Below are 20,242 nucleotides of genomic sequence, written 5' to 3' on the forward strand. Positions count from 1 at the left end.
TCTGCTGTAAGAAAGTTGTTCTGCATTTCATCCTCTGGCTCACTGACCCTGTCCTCAGCTGCTGTTACTCCATTGGAGAGGCCTTTTTTTTTTTTTTTTTTGGTTTTTGGGTCACACCTGGCAGCATCAGGGGTTACTCCTGGCAGGCACAGGGGACCATATGGGATGTCGGGATTTGAACCACCATCCTTCTGCATGAAAAGCAAATGCCTTACACCTCCATGCTATCTCTCTGACCCGTAGAGAGGCTTTTCATTGAGGTTTTCATTTCATCTGCCAATTTTTTCAGACCTGTTATTTCAGTTTGGAATTTCCTGAGTTCTATCATTGTGGTCTATTCAGCTCAATCTATGCTTGCTTTGAGTTCTTTGAACATCCTCCATATTATTACTCTAAACTCTTTATCTGAGAGGATAACTAGGTGGTTGGTACTTCTCAGGTCATCTTCATTCTCTATGTGTGGTGTTGTCCTGCATTGTTTCCCAATTGCAACACTTGTATAGTGGTTTTTACTATATGCTGTGCTGGGGTTCATGGGTTAGAAGATTCCTGAGATGCTCATCTGGCTCCACCTTATTGGGTGGGGCCCTTACCGGGGTTGGGCCCTGGAGATTGTATTCGATGGTGTCTTCTTGGCTGTCTTGTGCAGTGAAGTCCAATTATTAAGTTCATCCTAAAATGCTAGCAAACTTTATTCTTGTGTACTCTGGAAAACATTCCATTATACAAACTATTTCACAGAGAGCTTTGAGCAAACTTTATGAATCACCACAAGCAAATATAGGTGCTTTAATTAGATGCATCATGTAATTCTTCCTTAGTCAACTTGGCCAATTATTACTGAACATTTTTATAAAGTACTATAGTATAATTTATATGCTATAAAACATACCTGTTATAATTATATACTATATTTTAGTCAGTTTACATAGGTATGAAATCATCCCTATAATCTTTAACTTCAGAGCATCTCTAATACTCCCTATCTCAAAAATTCCTTTATTTGTAATCTCCAATTCCACTCTAACAATTTATCTACATATGCAAGAGCAATAATGTAACACATAATCTTTTGAACGTAGTTGCTTTCCCTTAGCATATTTTCTAGGTTCATCTATGCTACAGCTTATACCAGTATTTTCCTTCTACTCTCCCCCTCCCCAATTACTAAAGAATATTCCAATGTATAGACATACTACATGGTTTTTCTATGTGGTAGCTAACTGACATTTGGGCACTTTGTAAACTATAAATAATACTGCTATGAACAATGACACATAACACTTTATGGGAATATATATTTTCACTTCTCTTGAATATATTCTGAAAAGTGGAATTGCTGGGTTACATGGTGTGATGTAACATTTGATGGTTCTGTCATAGAGTTAGAATATTTAAAGTATTTAAAATATTTAAGTATCAGAGAGGGAAGTCAAAAATTTAACATTTAAATTTCTAAATGCTGAGTAAGGCAGATTGCCATTCGTAGTGTGAGTGGACCTTATTCAATTAGTGAGGTCTAAGTAGAATAAAAATCTAACATCTCTGTATAAGATGAACTTTACCATATGAGGATCTTCACATTTCATCAGCAACCTAAGTTCTTCCTGATATTTCAGCAGACTAGTATGAATTCAAACCACAGCTTCAAGAGATTCCAGCTTACCAGTCTCCCTTTTTAAAAGTTAGGCTTGCCAAGTCTCCATAACCAAATGAGCCAGTTCCTTAAAACAAATCTATAAGCAAACATTCCATCAGAAGAACTGGAGCAGTGGTGTGGCCAAAAAAACCAAAACAACAACAACAACAACAACAACAACAACAAACCATCCAATTGGCTGTTTCTGGAAAATGTGATAACACATACGCTAAGTAGGCTTAACTTCTTATAAAGATGGTTAAACTCTTTCCCACATTCCCATCAATAATGTTTGAGATCTTCCATTTCTTCATATTCTACACATATATTGTTTTACTACATTACTAGATATGACAAAGTATCATTGTGTTTTAATATGTATTTTCCTATTAATATGCATCTTCTTACTAATATGCATTTTCCTATTTTAATATGAATTTCCTATTCATATTTCTATTTCCTATGAACTATTTTCCTTAATGGTGTTAAGCATATTTTCATGAGCTTATAAATAAGTTGCATGTAGTTTACAATGAAATGTCTATTCTTTTGCTATTTTCTAAAACTGGGTTAGGTGTCCAATCAATTGATTTTTATAAATATCTATAATAATGTTCTAATGCTTTTATCCAGAGGAACGGGTATAGAATGTATCTGAAACTGTATGGTTTCCCACTACAGTGCTCACTATAAGTAATTTTTATGTCTTTATTTTACTATGTCTATAATAACTCCTTGATCTTTATGTCCACAGTGGTACTTGGAGATATAGGTTGGCCACCCCAGTTCCACATCGCAATGCTATACATTAGACTCAGAAAGCAGGGTTCATTATGATAATGTCAAGACAAAAATTCTAATCTATTCATTTTCTACTTGATTATGCCTGCTAATATAAACCAATATTTATGTCCACAGATAGCAATGGATTATGCAAATGCATGCCATGACTCCTGTTACAGAGCTCATTCATTGAATGTTATTGTAATCTGTTTTCAATTGTAGGTAGTTTATCATTATACCATAATGCTAATAATTTTACATTGCTTTAAGGAAAGGAAAGTGGATGCTCAAAACCCACTAGACAATATTTCATGGTATAGACTCATCTTATTGTGCTCATTACCGTATCACTTAGTTTTTTAGATTTGAAAATTATAATTGTTCTTAAAAATGCTCTATACACATGAGGATTTTCTTCAGTAAAGTTTAACCTTACCAATCATGATTTGCCTAGAAAATGGAAAACCTTTCCATCTGACTTGCTGGCTTTATATGTTTTTAAGTATTCTGTCCAATTTCACCTGGATCAACTTTTCAACTGTAATCCATGGATCGATCCTCAGTATTTGTCTATGTGTACGCATGAGTGTATGTGTTGGCCATTTCAATGCCTGTCTAATGTACATCTGTAATCCATCCCCTCTCATATGTAACCCCTTCTCCCCCCTTTGCCTAACACCTTAAAAATTCTTTCCTAGCCTGTCACTCTCTCACCCCGTCTATTCTTTCCCCCTGGTTTAACTCTTTTTATCCTAAGTTCTTAGCTCCTCATGAAGCAGAACATTTCTCCAACCCAGCTAGCTGCCAACCAACTTCCAAAGTGAAAAGATAGATTCTCAACCTGAGAAGAAGTTGGTACCCAACTGCTACTGATTTGTTCTCAGCAACACTTTTTTTCCCAATCTCCCTTCACTGTGGACTTTTGCTTACTACCAGATCTGATTTCTGAGAAGCCCCGGGCTCAAGGACATGTCCTGATATGTGCCTGCTAGGAGCAATTTTTTTAGACTCTACAAGACCAAATCACAGGTTGAAGCTGTGCTCCAGATTTTACCCCCCCCCCACACACAGACTATTTCAAAAGACTTAAAGGGGACATGTATATATCATTTGAATATTTCTTTAGATGTATTTCCTTAATAGGTATAACCCTTAATAAATATCTTATGTAGTAGCAATTTCCCCCATTTTTTGGAATCTGTTTAGTAGAGAATTCTAGTAGATAAGTTTCTCTAGTGTTAAGAGTTCATGTTAGAACCAGGTTATGGGAATTGCTGGGTTTGTACCTCTGTCTCCATATGCACCAATAAAGCCTTGCAGCATTGTTCCTTTTTGAATAGGCACATTAAAATGGGGAACTCTTGCATGCGCAAACAAGTTCTTATCTAATAGAGATAGGAACACACAAATTTTATATTGCAGTGGGGCTTTACACCCTGAACACTTGTCATAGTGACTTGGCTTAGGCTTCAAAATTCTGACATTAACTATTTATCCCCTGGACATTGGATCCATCTATGGAAACAACCACGGTTTTTCTTTTTTTCTTTTTTTTTTTTGTTTTTGTTTTTTTTTTTTGGTTTTTGAGTCACACCCAGCAGTGCTCAGGGGACTCCTGGCTGTCTGCTCAGAAATAGCTCCTGGCAGGCACGGGGGACCATATGGGACACCGGGATTCAAACCAACCACCTTTGGTCTTGGATCGGCTGCTTGCAAGGCAAACGCCGCTGTGCTATCTCTCCAGGCCCAACCACGGTTTTTCTACACCATCACCAGGAGTCAAACTACTACCAGGGAAAGCCCTATTGCTGCCTTGGCATCAACTTACTCCAGAGAAGGATCATATGATAACCTGGTGACTTGGTAATAGCTACAACCTGCTTTCAGGGCAAGGTTCTCTGCATCAGACCAAATGGTAATAAAACCAGAAGATGCTCCATATCACACTGACTTTGACATTGGATCTGTACAAAAATCAGTATCTCTAACTATAGAATCCTGACAGCAACACCATGATTGTGAAATGCTTTTACTGGGACCATTGAGAAAGACTTTGGGGTTGGACAACCTAGTATGCCTGGAGCCTGCAGTTGATCTTATGCCAAAATACTTCCTGGGTAAGGTCTCTCTGTTTATAGGCCAAAAGTTTTTCCTTTCTATTTCTCCATTATTTTGCTGTGCCTATGCAAACAACAACTGCCAAACACACACACAACTTTTTTTGGGGGGTGGGGATGTCACACACCAGCAACACTCAGGGATTACTCCTGGCTCTGCACTCAGAATCACTCCTGGCAGGCATGGAGGACCATATGAGATGCTTGGATTCAAACCACCATCTGTCCTGGATTGGCTATTTACAAAGCAAATGTGCTATCTCTCTAGCCCAAAACACACCTTTTTTATTGTAAATTTTCTTTATCTGTTATTTTTAAAAAAGAGCTTACTAAACCTTTTCTTATTGTATTAATGAGTTTATTGGAGATACAATAATTTTCACAAATACACTTCTACTAAACTTTTTCTTTATCTTTTTTCTTCCATGTTATCTTTTTTGTTTTTCTTTCTATTTAACTTTGCTTTCCATCATCTTGAAACAAATGTATTATGACCAGTTATGTGAACTATGTGATGCATTTTCTTTAAATAAAAAATAATTAAAAAAATCAAAACCTGTGTTGCTTACTATAGTTATTGAGTTGAGTTTTTAATATGGATGCTGTCCTATATTAGACTTGCAAATACTCTGTGATTTATCTTTTCAATTTAACAGTACCATTTGAAGCGTTTTTAATTTTAATGAGCGTTTTTAATTTTAATTAAAGTAAATTCATCTACTTTTTCTCATGCTTTTTGTGATATTGGCTACTCTGCCTAATCCAAATGATAAAGTTTCTTATATGTTTGCTTTTAGAAGCTTTAATTTTATCTTTAACATTTAGCTCCATATTGATTTTAAATAAGTTTTATGCAATTTTGTAAGAAAGTTCATTTTTGAGCATTCTCAATGTTCACAGAACCATTTGTTTAAAAGATAATCCCTCCTTATTGAGTAGCTTTAACATCTCTGTCAAAAACCATCGGATCAAAAATATAAGGAATTTATTTCTGAACCCTAAATTCCACTCATTTGATTCATAAATTTATCCTTATGTTCATACCATATTGCCTTGGTTACTGTCACTTTATAGAGAGCATTAATACTAAGTTGCAACAGTCTTCCCACATAGTTATTGTATTAATTTATCATCAATTTAGCCCTGTACTATAATAAATAGTATCCTGCATTTTTGAGAAAAGATGCACGAACAGAACCTTAAATAAACCATTTAAGAGCACATTTTTCGTAAGATTTAAGAGTGGCAAGCATTAATGCATTCTCTGGGAATAACTATAAAATTAAGTCTACCTCATCTCTATCTATAACCATGTCAACAAACTTTTACTTCATATCTACTAGATACAAGATACTATGCAATACTGGACATAGAGACAAGTACGAAACACTTAACAAATAAAATGAGAATGATTGCACAGTGTATTATGGCAATAATAAAAAGTACAAGGCATATGGGTAATAGTTAATTTTATCAAAACAAATTAATATGAAAAGCTCATTTTTGAAAAAAATTGTTAAACATTTTTGGTATTTTTTTAAACAAGGGAAGTTTTAAAATAGAAAGACTAGTACTTACAGATTGGGAGCAAGGACCCTTTTTAAAAGTAGTTCTTTCAATTAATCAAGTCTCTTAATTACTTCTGTGGGGTTTTTATGGTTATAAAATAACTTTGTATTAGTGCAAAATTTGAAACAAAATAGAAGTATTAATAGTAAAAATTAAAAGTCTCATTTACCTCTAATCTATTATACTCTTCTCCCCAGAGGTAAATAAATTTGCTGTATTTAGTCAAATTCTAGGTTTTTCAAAGCTATAGAAAATATGGAAAATATGAACTTTTTAAATTCTCAAATTCAAACCTCGTTTCAGTGAGGAAATAGCTTCTTCCCACTAAACTTGACATGAGAATAGCTAGAAAAACTAAAATAATTCATTTTCCTCAAAAATCCTACTCCATGGCCTGGAAAAGATGGGAATTAATTTTTTAAAAAAATTCTTAGCAACACAATAAAATTAAATTAGATTTAAAAATAAATTTAAAAAATAAGTCTTAGCAACAGACCTGAATAATGTTTGAGTGTGAACTTCATAATGATGATTCCTAAAATCTGTCCTATGGGAGATCTGCTCTTTAAAAATAAAAGAAATATAAGAAGTCGGAGGGAAAGGAGTAAGGGGTAAGTGGAGCTTCCAAGGCAAATATTTGAAAAATATTTGATATTCAATAAAATATCAAGATATAATAAAATATGCCTCAAATTCTCTGCTCTAAAATGATCTGAGCACCAAACTTATTAATCACTAAATTTGAAATATACTATATCATCATAAAATATAGAATGTTAAGGAATCATTGGTTATACTTATTCCTTTATTAACATACTGACAACAAAATAACAATTGAACAGATTTAATTATTCAAAAATGTTCACAGGACCATATGCAGACATTGGTACTAGACAATCTAAAACGTAAGTCAGCAGATTATCTTAGGATTCTGTCTTTTTATGCTGGAAATACTGGTTTCATTTTTGTGTTATACATTTTCATTTAGCTAACTTACAATAAAAAATCTATAGACCTAAACCAACAATAAAATACCTCCATTTTTATTTGCTTTATAAAATCAAATAAATTTAAATAGATTAAACAATGAACACAATAATTACTAAAGGTTTATCAATAAATATTATTCCCTTCAACAGACGAATGGCTAAAGAAACTATGGTACATATACACAACGAAATATTATGCAGCTGCCAGGAGAGATGAAGTCATGAAATTTTCCTATACATGGATGTACACAGAATCTATTATGCTGAATGAAATAAGTCAGAGAGAGAGAGAGAGAAATGCAGAATGGTCTCACTCATCTATGGGTTTTTAAGAAAAATGAAAGACATTCTTGCAATAATAATTTTCAGACACAAAAGAGAAAAGAGCTGGAAGTTCCAGCTCACCTCAGGAAGCTCACCACAAAGAGTGATAAGTTTAGTTAGAGAAATAACTACATTTTGAACTGTCCTAATAATGAGAATGTATGAGGGAAATGGAAAGCCTGTCTAGATAGAGTACAGGCGGGGGTCGGGTGGGGAGGAGGGAGATTTGGGACATTGGTGATGGGAATTTTGCACTGGTGATGGGTGGTGTTCTTTACATGACTGAAACCCAAACACAATCATATATGTAATCAAGGTGTTTAAATAAAATACAAAAAATATTATTGATAAATTATATTAACTTGTACATGACTAATGCAATTAACTTACATATTAAAAACAACCAATTTTGACATACCACCTTTAATATTAGATTTTAAATATGAATATAACTCAGTTGTGAAGATTGTTCAACCTTCCATTAAGACTTAAAGAAGGAACCAGGGTGGTGGCACAAGCAGTAGCCTAGGAAGGACTGTGGTTCAATGCCCCTGAGTTCCATATGGTCCCCTAAGCCAGGAGTGATTTCTGAGTGCAAAGCCAAAAGTAACCCCTGAGCGTCACAGGGTATGGCCCCAAAACCGAAAGAAAAAAAAAAAGACTGAAAGAAACTGTACTACCAAAGTTTAGTCATAAATTATAACTTCATTTCAACTTATTCCTTTTATTCTGCTGAAATTTCAGTTGGGTGAGAAACTTTCTAAGATTTCCTACTGAAATTTTTCAACAACCCTCTGATGGTTATTAAAGAACCTGCTTGATGTTTGGAGAAATCAGTATTACAGAGAAAGTTTACAGCTGCTCAAATACATACTTGGAAGAAAGAACAGGCTCAAATCAACATGTTATACTTACAACCAGAGAAATTTGAAAAAGAACAATATGTAAAAATAATTAGACAAAACCATAATCAAGTAGGATTCACCTCAGGAATGCAAGGATGGTTTAATATATGCAAATCAATAAATGTAATATGCCATATCAAGTAAAAGGCAAGAGATAATACAATAAACTGAAATCATATTATAGAAAACAAGAAAATAATACAAAGATTCAATGACAGCAAGAGTTGGTTCTTTGAATAAATACCAGGTTTACAAAATTATCCATTGAAATTCCAAATAAAGGGGCTAGAACAATAGTATAAGCGGTAGGGCACTTGCCTTGCACACAGCCATAATCCTCAGCATCCCATATAGTCTATTCAAGAGTAATTCCTGAATGCAGAGCCAAGAGTAACCCCTGAGCACTGCTGAGAAACCAAAAACCAAAAAAAAAAAAAAAAAAAAAAAAGCAGCAAAGAAAAAAAGAAATTCCAATGATATTTGCAATATATTTCCAACTTTCAACTATTCTCTAAGCTTGTAATAATTAAAACTGCATAGTACTGAACTATAAATAGACCCAGAGACCAATGGAACAGTACTGAGAGTTCTGTGTTAAATTGCCATATATCTAGGCAGTTAATCTATGGAAAAGCTAAAGATAACTATATGGAGTAAAAGTCCTTTCCTCCAATATATGGTGCTTAAGCATCTTGAGATTAGACAAGAATAAATAAAGTACACTGAAGAAAATATTGGCAGAACTATTCAGAAAATTGACCATAGAAGTGCCTTCAATGAGATGACCAGAGCAAAGACAACAAAAACATGGGGCCGGTGTAGTGGCGCAAGTGGCAAGGCATCTGCGATTCAATCCTCCAGCCTCCCATATGGTCTCCCCCCCCCACAAGCCAGGAGTGATTTCTGGGCACATAGCTAGGAGTAACCCCTGAGTATCACTGAGTGTGGTCCCTCCAAAAAAACCAAACCATAAAAAAGACAACAAAACCAAAAATAAACAATTGGCATTACATAAGAAAAAACTTTGCATGGCATTAAAAGAAAAGAAATACACATACACACTAACCCTCAAGCTATAAAAAATACATGTTTCTGAATAGGAAAAATAATTGCACACACTATATCAGATAAAGGACTAATATTACATCTATAAAGCACTCACAAAACTAAATCAAAAATCCAATGGTTCTATTCAAAAACTGAAGAGGAGATGAACAATTTCCAAAAGAAGATATACAGAAGATTAGCAGGCAATAAAAACATGCTCATCACCATTCATGATTATGAAAATGCAAATCAAAACAACATTGAGATATCACATGCCAGTGAGAATGGCAGACATCAAAATGGGTACAAAAAGCCAGTATTGGTAGGAGGTGGTAAAAAACAATTCTTATCCACTGTTGATAGGAATGTCACCCAATTCAACTCTGTAAAACAATAAGAAAAATTCTCGAAAAAAAAGAAAGAAATAGGACTCCCATACAACCACTTCTTTGCATCTTTACTAAACAGAAAACAATTTTATTTGGGGGAATAGGGGTTGGGGCCATACCAGGTAGCACTCAGGCATTACTCCTGGCTCTATGCTCAGAAATCACTCCTGGCAGGCTCAGGGGACCATAAGGGATGCCAGGGTTTTGACCTGGATCAGTTCCAGGTTGGCCACGTGCAAGGCAAATACCCTAGCCGCTGTTCTATCACCCCAGCCCCAGAAAAACATTAATTTAAAAGGATATATGCACATCTACGTCATTGTGGTGTTAAGTACAATAGCAAAGATATGGGAAAAACCAAATGCCCAGATGGATGAACAAATCAAGAAGTCATGATGTATAGACATAATAGAATACTATGCAGCTCTAAGAATATACAAAATCATATAATTCACTATGACATGGCTGGAACTAGGGGATATCATTTTGAATAAATTCAGTTAAAAGGAAAGAGGACACAATAATGTCTCTTGTATGTGGAATTTAAAGCTACACAGTGTGGGACCAGAGCAATAGCACAGCTGTAAGGCATTCGCCTTGCATGTGGCCAACCCCAGATGAACCCAGGTTCTATTGCTGGCATTTCACATGGTCCCCTGAGCTTTCCAGGAGCAATTTCTGAGCAAAGCTAGAAGTAACCCCTGAGTGCAGCTGGGTGTAGCCCATTAACAAAAATGAATAAATAAATGTTAAAAAAAAATAAAGCTACACAGTGAGGTACCAACAAAAGGCTTAAGGCAGCACAGTGGGAGAACTGATCCACACAAATAGTTTGTGGGGAGCATGGGAATGAAAAGGAGAGAATTTAGGGGCCTTGAAGGAGGATTGTGGGTACTCTGGTGATGGATGTAGTTTTGGAAGTAACAGTATTGTAAATCACACTACACTCAGCCAATAAATATTTTAAAATTTTAATAAAATAAATAAAATTTGAAAGTTGTTATTTATCCTTGGTAAGGCCTTTCTAAAATTTCACTTTAATTTAAAAACTAAGGACTAAGTTGCCAAAGAAAGTAAATCTCTACCATATATTTCAGTTTGTTGTTATTTCATTTTGATTAGAAAAAGGAAGTTTTCCATATTTATGTCAACTATCTCCCATATTTTTAAAAGACAAATAGCCAAGTCACTCTTTTATATCCTAACACAAGTGTTTGTTTGATGCCATCAAATTTAAGATATCTTTAGGAAATCTCTCATCACTTTCTAATTCAAGTCAAAATGATTTTTCTCTCCTCTAAGTTACCTGATTCTTTTTCATGCCTCTTCACTTAGCATATAATCATATTTGATGTCCCTTCAAGTTGTATTTAACTTGATAGTGTGCATATCCCATTCACTGACAAGTCTGTAAATGGCAGGACCAAGGTCATGCATATCTTGGAAGAAGGTAAAATACCAGTTACAATGCTGAATGCATTAAAATTCTGCAAGTATTTGTCTAATGATTAACATAACTATACAGTTCTTTATGAAGGTTCATGGAAGAGGCAATCCTTGTGAGGAAATTTAAATATGTTTTCTTTATAAAAATTATAAATGTGTTTACTAGTCTTCTAAATGTTGACATAGACTGTCTATAATATAAGTAAAGTTGTGTCACAATTTGGCCAGTAAAGTGGAGATTACTTAAAAACTCAGAGTTACTGTGAGGGAATGAAATGTTTAATAACAAAGGACTTTAAACAGTCCTATCATTTGAGACTAATAGAAAGGGTGCAAGGAACATTATTAGACATATCCATAATCATGTCATAAGAAACAATTAATAATCTCTAAAAGTAATCTGGCACTATAATTCATTCTTTCAACAAACCATTGTTGAAAGCCAACTGAATGTCAGGCCTTAGGCATTGGGGAACAAGATATGAATGAGAAATAACCAGCAGATTTAATCAATCTAAATGTTCATTTACCCATCTCCATATCAAACCATATTACACATGTTTGTGGTGAGCACACACTTAAAAAGAAACTAATTGCTCTGGGCAATGCATACAGTTTAATTTGACCACACACCAGACAACTTAAAATCATCTGAGGAACTTTTTCAAAGAGATTGTTTTGTTTCATCTTCCACAAACTCCAAATTTCCCCCAAGTCATTGAATGAGGACCTAGAGGATGTGCTGTAAGTAACACAAGTAAACCTACTAAGGGTTTTGGGAAAACAAAAGCTCACTGCATGCAAAGAGGACCAGGCTGGGCGTGGGACCTCCTTGCCCTTATCAATTCATCAACAGCTGCTAGCACACAGTTATGCTTCATAGGACCACAACATTCTCTTCTCAAATTAAAGGAAAATGATAAAATAGAAAACTTTTGCCAACTTCAAAAACATACATTTTAAAATGTGTGAAATAAAAATGAGTTGCTAGGTACTTTTGCTTCATTACAACCTTCTAAATTGAAATGACATCAAATCATTGCCATTTCATTTATACTGGCTTTCACGGGGGGAAATTTAAAATGACATACCAATTAGATAAGGTAAAACTGAGGCAGAGGGAAGGTCCAATTTTACCCTTTCTGATCCTGAGTTTAGAAGAAAGGATGTAATCTTTCACAGATTAATGGGCTGTCATTCAACCTGAAAATTTTAAATCAAGAGTGAGTATGTTCTAAAAAAAAAAAACCCACACATCTAATTTGACAAACAGATGCTGAATCCAAAATTTAAAATTGAAATGGTACTCCTTTATTCTTGTTTTAATCAAAAGGATTCCCTCTCCACTCTCCAGAATGAGAAAGAATGAGCATTTAGTCTATCTTACCAAAGAATGATTTCCAGTCTTACAAACAGAAAGTTCGCCCACATGATCACCTGGGACAAGCTTGGCTAGTGCAAGCAAGCTAGAAGGTTATAGGAGCCTGGGAATGTTTAACATCAAGAAAGGAATTGCAGCTCAGTAAGATCAGAGGGAATTAGACAGGAAATATGAACAGTAACCCTTTCATATCTCTACATCCCCCGCCCACCGCCTGTGATAAATGGAGTCCTGCTGCCTTCCAGCTATGTGAACATACAATCCAACAGCAGAGGGGGACTGGGAAAGAGAAAAAAAAAAAACACAACACGTTTAATAAACACACACAAACACAAATAGAGCATAAACTCTTAATGACATGATTAAATCATGTTAGTTACTCCAGAAAACCGTCTCTAGCCTAATTGCCATGTATGCACTGATTTATTCAGCAGAGCCCTAAGTAAAAATTTCCAAGAAGCTTGAAGTATGGTGAGGAGTGAGGGGATAGAAGAGTTTGGCAGATTCAATGTAAGTAGGAAAATGTCGTTCCTCTGAAGCTGACCAAACAAATAGGTCTCCACCCTGGCTTATGTTTAAACATCTTGTTCCTAGTGAGTCTGTAGGGAAAACATTCTTTCCACAATAAATAATATGCAATCAAGTCAGAATTCCTTACTCCATTCTTTATCTATTCTAGGTAAAAGTTACTGCAATATTGTAAGCCAGGAGTTTAGGGGATTCAACTAATTGTAAACACTGCCTCTCTACCCCCATGGGTAACTTGTTAGAGTCAAGAAAAATATATTTCTACTTGTTAATTTGGAAAAACATATCTAACTACGAACAGTAGGATCCTTTAGTGACACTTGGTTGGAATCTTAAAAAATACAAGTACTTTACCACATTTGCTTTTCTTCCCCATTTTTGGGCCATACCTAGTAGTGCTCAGGGATTACTCCTAGCTCTGCATTCAGGAATCTCTCCTGGAGGACTTGAGGGATCATATGAAATGCCAGAAATTGAACCCAGGTCAGCCACATGCAAGGTAAGCATCCTACCAACTATATTATCTCTCTGGCTCTAATCTACTTTTTTAAACAATGCTCCATTTCTATAAACAGATGAATCAGGAAAAGATCAGTTAAAAACAATAAGAATTAAGCCCAATAGCCTCAGATAGTGAGGGCATAGGTGGGAAGTAAAATAAAGAGAAAAATGGGTAATATAGGGGCCTGAGAGATAGCATGGAGGTAGGGTATTTGCCTTACATGCAGGATGGTGGTTCGAATCCCGGCATCTCATATGGTCCCCTGAGCTTGCCAGGAGTGATTTCTGAGCATAGAGCCAGGAGTAACACCTGAGCACCTCCAGGTATGACCCAAAAAAAAAAAAAAAAAAAAAAAAGAAAAGTAATATAAACAGGTAATAAGACAATGAGATTTCAAAGATCACTTTGAAACAAATTTACCTTTTTATTCACCAGTATAATTTTAAGAATAGGTAATTGTCACAATATTTAAGCCAAGAAATAAAATTAATACAGAGATGACAAAACAAATCACTGATAAAAAGCAAAGCAGTTTTAGGTTTTTTAGACTTAAACCAGAAAGGGAACAATAAAATCAAAGAATTCTTATTTTCCAGAAAAGTGCTTCCTCTAACTCATACATACATAATCTTTTTCAAGAAATAGCCTATAAAAGTACTGTTTTTAAACTATAAAAGGCACATCACTCAAATGTCAAATTAGATTTAAAGGAGAAATTTTTCTAGTTGCTTGACATTGAACAACTGATGTTAAATTTTCTAGCATTCTCTCCATGTAGGCAACCCCATGGTCTGCAACTAACTAAAATTTACTGCTCTTTCTATGAATTCTGAAACGATAAAACTTATATTAGAAGGCTAGAGACAGAGAAAGTACAGTGGGTAAACATTAGCAGAACAAGAAGAAGCTAAATATTATTATTTTTAAAATCAAAATAATAAACCAGACTTCTGATTGTGCTTCTAAACCAGAATCAGTTTTCCCATGATAATGTAGACCCTGAATCATACAAAATGAAAACAGTGGAGCTAAATTCTCATCTGGTAAAATGCTTTAAATTTTTTTTATTGAGATATCATAGTGAACATATTATTGTCATTATTTTCTAGTTATAGAGCACTAGACCAATTTCTCTATTACTGACTCTAAGTCATTCTTCAACCATTACCCCAGGGTCTCTTCCTTTTTTTCTGCTCCAACTCTGTTCCAGGTTCTATTGATCACATCTCAAGATTTGTTCCCTTTGGGTTTAGTTTTATCCCTTGTTTAGTTTCACTCCGCATAAAAATGAGAACATTTGGTATTTAACTTTTACTTCTTGATTCACTTTACTTAGTATGACACTGTTCGATTCCTTCACTTTTTCTCATAACTGAATAATATTCCATTGTGTGTGTATATATATACCACAATTTCTTTATTCACTCATGAAAAGCTTCTTCTTTTTTTTTTTTTTTTTTTTGGTTTTTCGGGCCACACCTGTTTGATGCTCAGGGGTTACTCCTGGCTAAGCGCTCAGAAATTGTCCTGGCTTGGGGGGACCATATGGGATGCCAGGGGATCGGACCGCGGTTCTTCCTTGGCTAGCGCTTGCAAGGCAGGCACCTGAACTCTAGCGCCACCTCGCCGGCCCCGAAAAGCTTCTTCTTAGCTGTTTTTAACTTATAACTCATTTTGATAAGTGTTAAAACCTCATTAAGTGTTATTCAAGATATTAATAATGAGTTTTATAATAGAAAAATAAAAAAACTTGATAGATAACTGGACTGGTCTTTCAAACATATTCTTCTGCAATAGAATTTAATAACTACTTTTGGGGGGATGGGAAGTCACATCCGGCAGCGCTCAGGAGTTACTCCTGGCTCTATGCTCAGAAATCGCTCCTGGAAGGCTCAGGGGACCATATGGGATGCCGGGATTTGAACCACTGTTATTCTGCATGCAAGGCAAATGCCCTACCTCCATGCTATCTCTCCGGCCCAACAACTACTACTTTTATATATAGATAGATATAAAGGCTTGTATATTTTTACTATAAAGATTAAAGATCGAAAAATGCTGTCACACTAATTAATGTACTTGTCACAATAAAATAAGATTTCCAGAAACTAACAGCATATCTCCTTTCCTCTAAAGTCACTACAGATGATTTATTTCTTCAGTTCAATTTTTTAGGAAAGCCTCCTAACTGCCACTCAGGGGGCCTCATGGTGATTTCTGGTGAAATTCAGCCAAGTACAGCAGGTGGTTCAATTCCAGAGTCCTTGAGGACAGGATGTCTGGGCCCTGTGGTGCTGAGAACCACCAGGCTCAGCCCAGAGGTACTTAGACCTCCAGCCCTTATCTCTGGGAATCAAACCGGAACCTGTGCAGGCAAAACACATGTCCTTGACTCCAATGCTATCTCTATAGCATAGTCTTTGCAGTTCTTACATTAGGATGGTAATGCATAACAAAAATGTTTATTTGGGGCCAGAGCGATAGCACAGCACTAGGACATTTGCCTTGTATACTGCTGACCCAGGAAAGACTTGGGTTCGATGCTTGGCAACCCATATGGTTCCCTGAACCTTCCAGGAGCAATTTCTGAGTGCAGAGCCGGGGTAACCCCTGAGCGCAGTTGGGTATTGCCCCCAAAACAAAAAAAATTAATTTTTGAATTAGTATTTTGAATTTTGAATTAGTATTAGAAATATTTTTAAAATTTTTTAAATTTCAGTACTTCTATGCATATTAGAAGTACTGATTTGGTTTTGGACTAGCCCAGTGGTGCTCAGGGCTTATGTGATTGTGCTCTGTGCTCAGGAATCATTCCTGATGGCACTTAGGGGACCATAAGTGATGCTGAATATCAAACCCAGGTAGGCCAAATGCAAAACAAGTGCTTGAACCTCTGTCCTCTATACTATATCACTCCAGACCCCACCTCTAATAATTTTTAAATAATTCAGCAATAAATTTCTTCTTTATTAAAAAGGTAAGAAAATAGCAAAACAATTTCCTTTTTTCATGTAATACAGGATAGAAGCAAGCAGAGTATTCAGTAGAGACAATATGAAAGAGGCCAACCAAAGACCCTGAGAAAATTAGGAAATGAATAAGAGTGGCATTAATATTTGCTAATCTAAAGAGATGAGAGCTGGATGTTACAGCTGACCTCATGAATCTCACCACAAAGAGTGATGAGTTTAGTTAGAGAAATAACCACATTGCGAACTATCCTAACAATGAGAATGTATGAGGGAAGTGGAAAGCCTGTCTATAGTACAGGTAGGGGTGGGGAGGGGAAGAGGGATATTTGGGTCATTGGTGATGGAAATGTTGCACTGGTGATGGGGGGGGGGGGTGTCATCTGATATGACTGAAATCAAACCACAATCATGTTTGTAACCAAGGTGTTTAAATAAAAATATTAAAATAAATATTTGCTAATCAGTATAGCACTCTGCAATACTTCATGCTATTTCAACCTCCCAATTTGATGAAGTAGATATTATTATCATTTGATTAAAAACATTTGATTAAAAATGGCTTTTTCAAAGTCACCTTGCTGGTTATACAGCAGAACTGAGATGTAACCTTCAGACAAATGTCCCGTTCATGACAAGCTCCTTACTTTTATCACAAAACTTGGAAAATATCTTCATCTAGACTAAAACTGGGATGTATAAAATAAGCAAGCTTCATTTCTTTCCATCTACCTAATATCATTTACTTTCAAATTCTCATAAAAATTCTCGAGAGTTCCCATCACAACAATCTTTATATTTTTCACTCAGACCAGTATGACTAAAGCAACTTTCAAAACAAAGCAAGCAGGTCTAATAACCTTGAACTGTCCCTATAAATAAGCACATCATCATGGGCAACGGCTTTCAAAACCATTAGCCACTGAGGAAATGTCTGGGGTTGTTTGTTCTTTGTTTAGAATGAGTCAAATATGACACATACTACCTCTTCATTCCTAAAAGGTGAGTACAAATCACCCTCATATCCCGCTTTCTGGTTTCAGACACCTAATCCAGGAACTCAGTAGAAAACAATACAAAAATAACAGAACTAAAAGTTGATACTCTTTCCAATTAAGCAAAATTTATAGTCTTATATTATAAAGGTTGAATCTGATCTAAGGTATAATAAAAGTAGAAAATTAACTATTTTTATTTCTTCTAAAGCTTGTTAGGAAGATTATGAGATCAAATTAAATGAAAAGTGCTAAACATGACTACATGTAGTAACTACTTAATAAATGTTAGCTACAGCAATAAATGTGAGTAACATTACATTATGAATTATTTAAAACAAAACATCATTTAATGTGCCTGTTAGATATAAAAATAAAGCAGAAACTATATATTCGCTGGGTTAATAATCATCTGCTTGGGTTAGAGAAAGAGTACACTGGGTAATGCACTTCCCTTGCACAATGTCAACCAGTTCGATTCCTGGCATCCAGTATGGCCCCACTGAGCACTGTCAGGAGTGATTTCTGAACACCAGCTGAAACCCTGAACTTTACCAGATGTGACCCCAAAACAACAACAAAAAGATCCTTTGCATCATCTGTTCTATGTAAATATATGCATATAAATGCTCAGAAAATGACTAAAACAAATACATGAGAAAATTTTACCTGGGAGATAAGTAGGTGATTATCACAGGGAACTTAAGTCTATAATTCATTGTTTTTTTTATTTTGTTGGGGCTTTTTTTGTTAAAAAAAAAAAAATTTATCAGGCTCCTGTATCAGATTGGGCAAATAAGGGACTCAGAGTTGGAGAAAAATATAAGTATTCCTTCTATAAATAAAAATAATCTTCTAGTTTCTTTTAAGTTTGGAACCAGCCCAGGAATACTCAGATACTCAGCAGTACTCAGTATACTTACTCCTCTTTGCTCAGCATCCATCTCCTAAAGTGCTCAGGAAACCAAATATAGTACCAAAATAAAATCAATTTGGTGGCTCACAGGACAAATGCCTCTCCAGCACAGTAAAATAATTTCTTAAAAAGGAAAATAAAAAGGGCCGGAGCACTGGTGCAAGCATTAAGGCATTTTCCTTGTATGCACTAACTTAGGATGGACCACACTCGATCTCCTGGCGTCCTATTTGGTCCCCCAACCCAGGAGTGACTTCTGAGCGCAAAGCCAGGAGTAACCCCTGAGCATCACCAGGTGTGACGCAAAAACCAAAAAAATACATATATATAAAAGGGAAGGAAAATAAGATACAGATTTTTGCAAGTTTCTTCAGTTTCATAGATGATTTCAGAATTATATAAAAAATATTTTTTGTAATATGTTAAAAAAAATCTAAATCCATTTTACTTAGTAATACTATTCATCCTGTTAGACACTTTTAAATAATCTTCCTAAATATATTCCTAATTACAGTACTAAAAGTATGTTTAAAATTATTCATTTATTTAAAAAAAAACACTTTCTTTCAAAACTTTCAGTATTTGAATCAAGGTTTGAGGAGGCTTTCAAAGTACTGGCAGCAATAAATCAAAAATTTTCATTAAAAGATCATCCTTACCCCTTAAATTCTGTATATGTTTATATTTAATAATCACTTATTGAAAGCTTAGAGCCTCATTATTTTTAAGGTTATAGTGCTGCTCATTTAAAAATCCACATGACAATTTTAAATGCCTCCAAGGTTACCATAAGTAATACCATAACCATACTAATATATGGTTTTATTTCCTCCTAGGCTCACCCTTCCTAACTTCTAATTCCTGCCTGTACTATCCTGATGATGGTCATAAAATTCAAACTTTCTTTCTAACTCGCAATCCCAACTTTATTTTTAATCTCATACTTTTTCCCTTCAGACATCTAGATTTGAGCCTATAAACTGTGGCCAAACCAGGTAACCAAACCTCTTATTAGCCCCCTCAGAACAGTGAATAGCTGAGTCTGGAGCAATCCACAGGCCTGGCAGATGCCCTGCTATTTAGAAATTATATTGTTAAAAAATAAATTGTTGGGGGAAAAAAAAGAAAAGAAAGGGGGAGGAGGAAGGAGAAGAAGAAGACGGGGAAGAGGAGAAGGACAAGGACAAGAAAACTAGCATTTCAATAAATGAAAGTCATCAAGGGAAAACAGATTTTTCTTGACCTAAAGCCACTGGAATAAACAGGAAATCTACCTCAAAGTGCTGTGGGATTTGGCCTCTGGGGGAGGTCCTGTCATCTCTTTTAGACACAGTCAAAATCGAAGAAAACTTCTTTCTGTAAATTAATGGAAAACAAAATTTGATCTAAAATTCTTGATTGAATCATGTTTCTGTAATTTAAAATTCTAGTTATACTTATAGTAGGACAGTATAATTTCCCAATAATTATCATGCTAGTATATAATATATACTATATATAGGTATATGGGTTTTATATAAGGTATATAAATCATATAGGTATATGATTTTATTCCTAGACAATAAAAAATATATGTACTAAAATTTTTTTTCTTCAAAAAGCTCAGCTATGGGGTCAATATATTAAGCTGCTGTACAAAAACACAACAATGACTTTTCTAGTATCTAACTCTTAAATCTAAAAGTTTCAACCTAAAGCAATAGTATAGACCATGAGTGTGTTGCCAAATTCAAGATCCACTGA

General features: G+C 35.1%; 1 protein-coding gene across 1 annotated transcript in view; it reads right to left on the reverse strand.

Annotated features, from left to right (window-relative positions):
• The window catches only part of ZNF438 (zinc finger protein 438), a 108,553-nt gene extending 88,704 nt beyond the window's left edge, over positions 1-19,849 (reverse strand). The window contains exon 1 of the mRNA XM_049777164.1: positions 19,774-19,849. The gene's annotated coding sequence lies outside the window, so the exon portion shown is untranslated. The remainder of the gene's footprint in view (positions 1-19,773) is intronic.
• Between the last annotated feature and the right edge of the window lie 393 nt (positions 19,850-20,242).

Source organism: Suncus etruscus, chromosome 7 (assembly GCF_024139225.1).
Source record: "Suncus etruscus isolate mSunEtr1 chromosome 7, mSunEtr1.pri.cur, whole genome shotgun sequence".
Classification (NCBI taxonomy): domain Eukaryota; kingdom Metazoa; phylum Chordata; class Mammalia; order Eulipotyphla; family Soricidae; genus Suncus; species Suncus etruscus.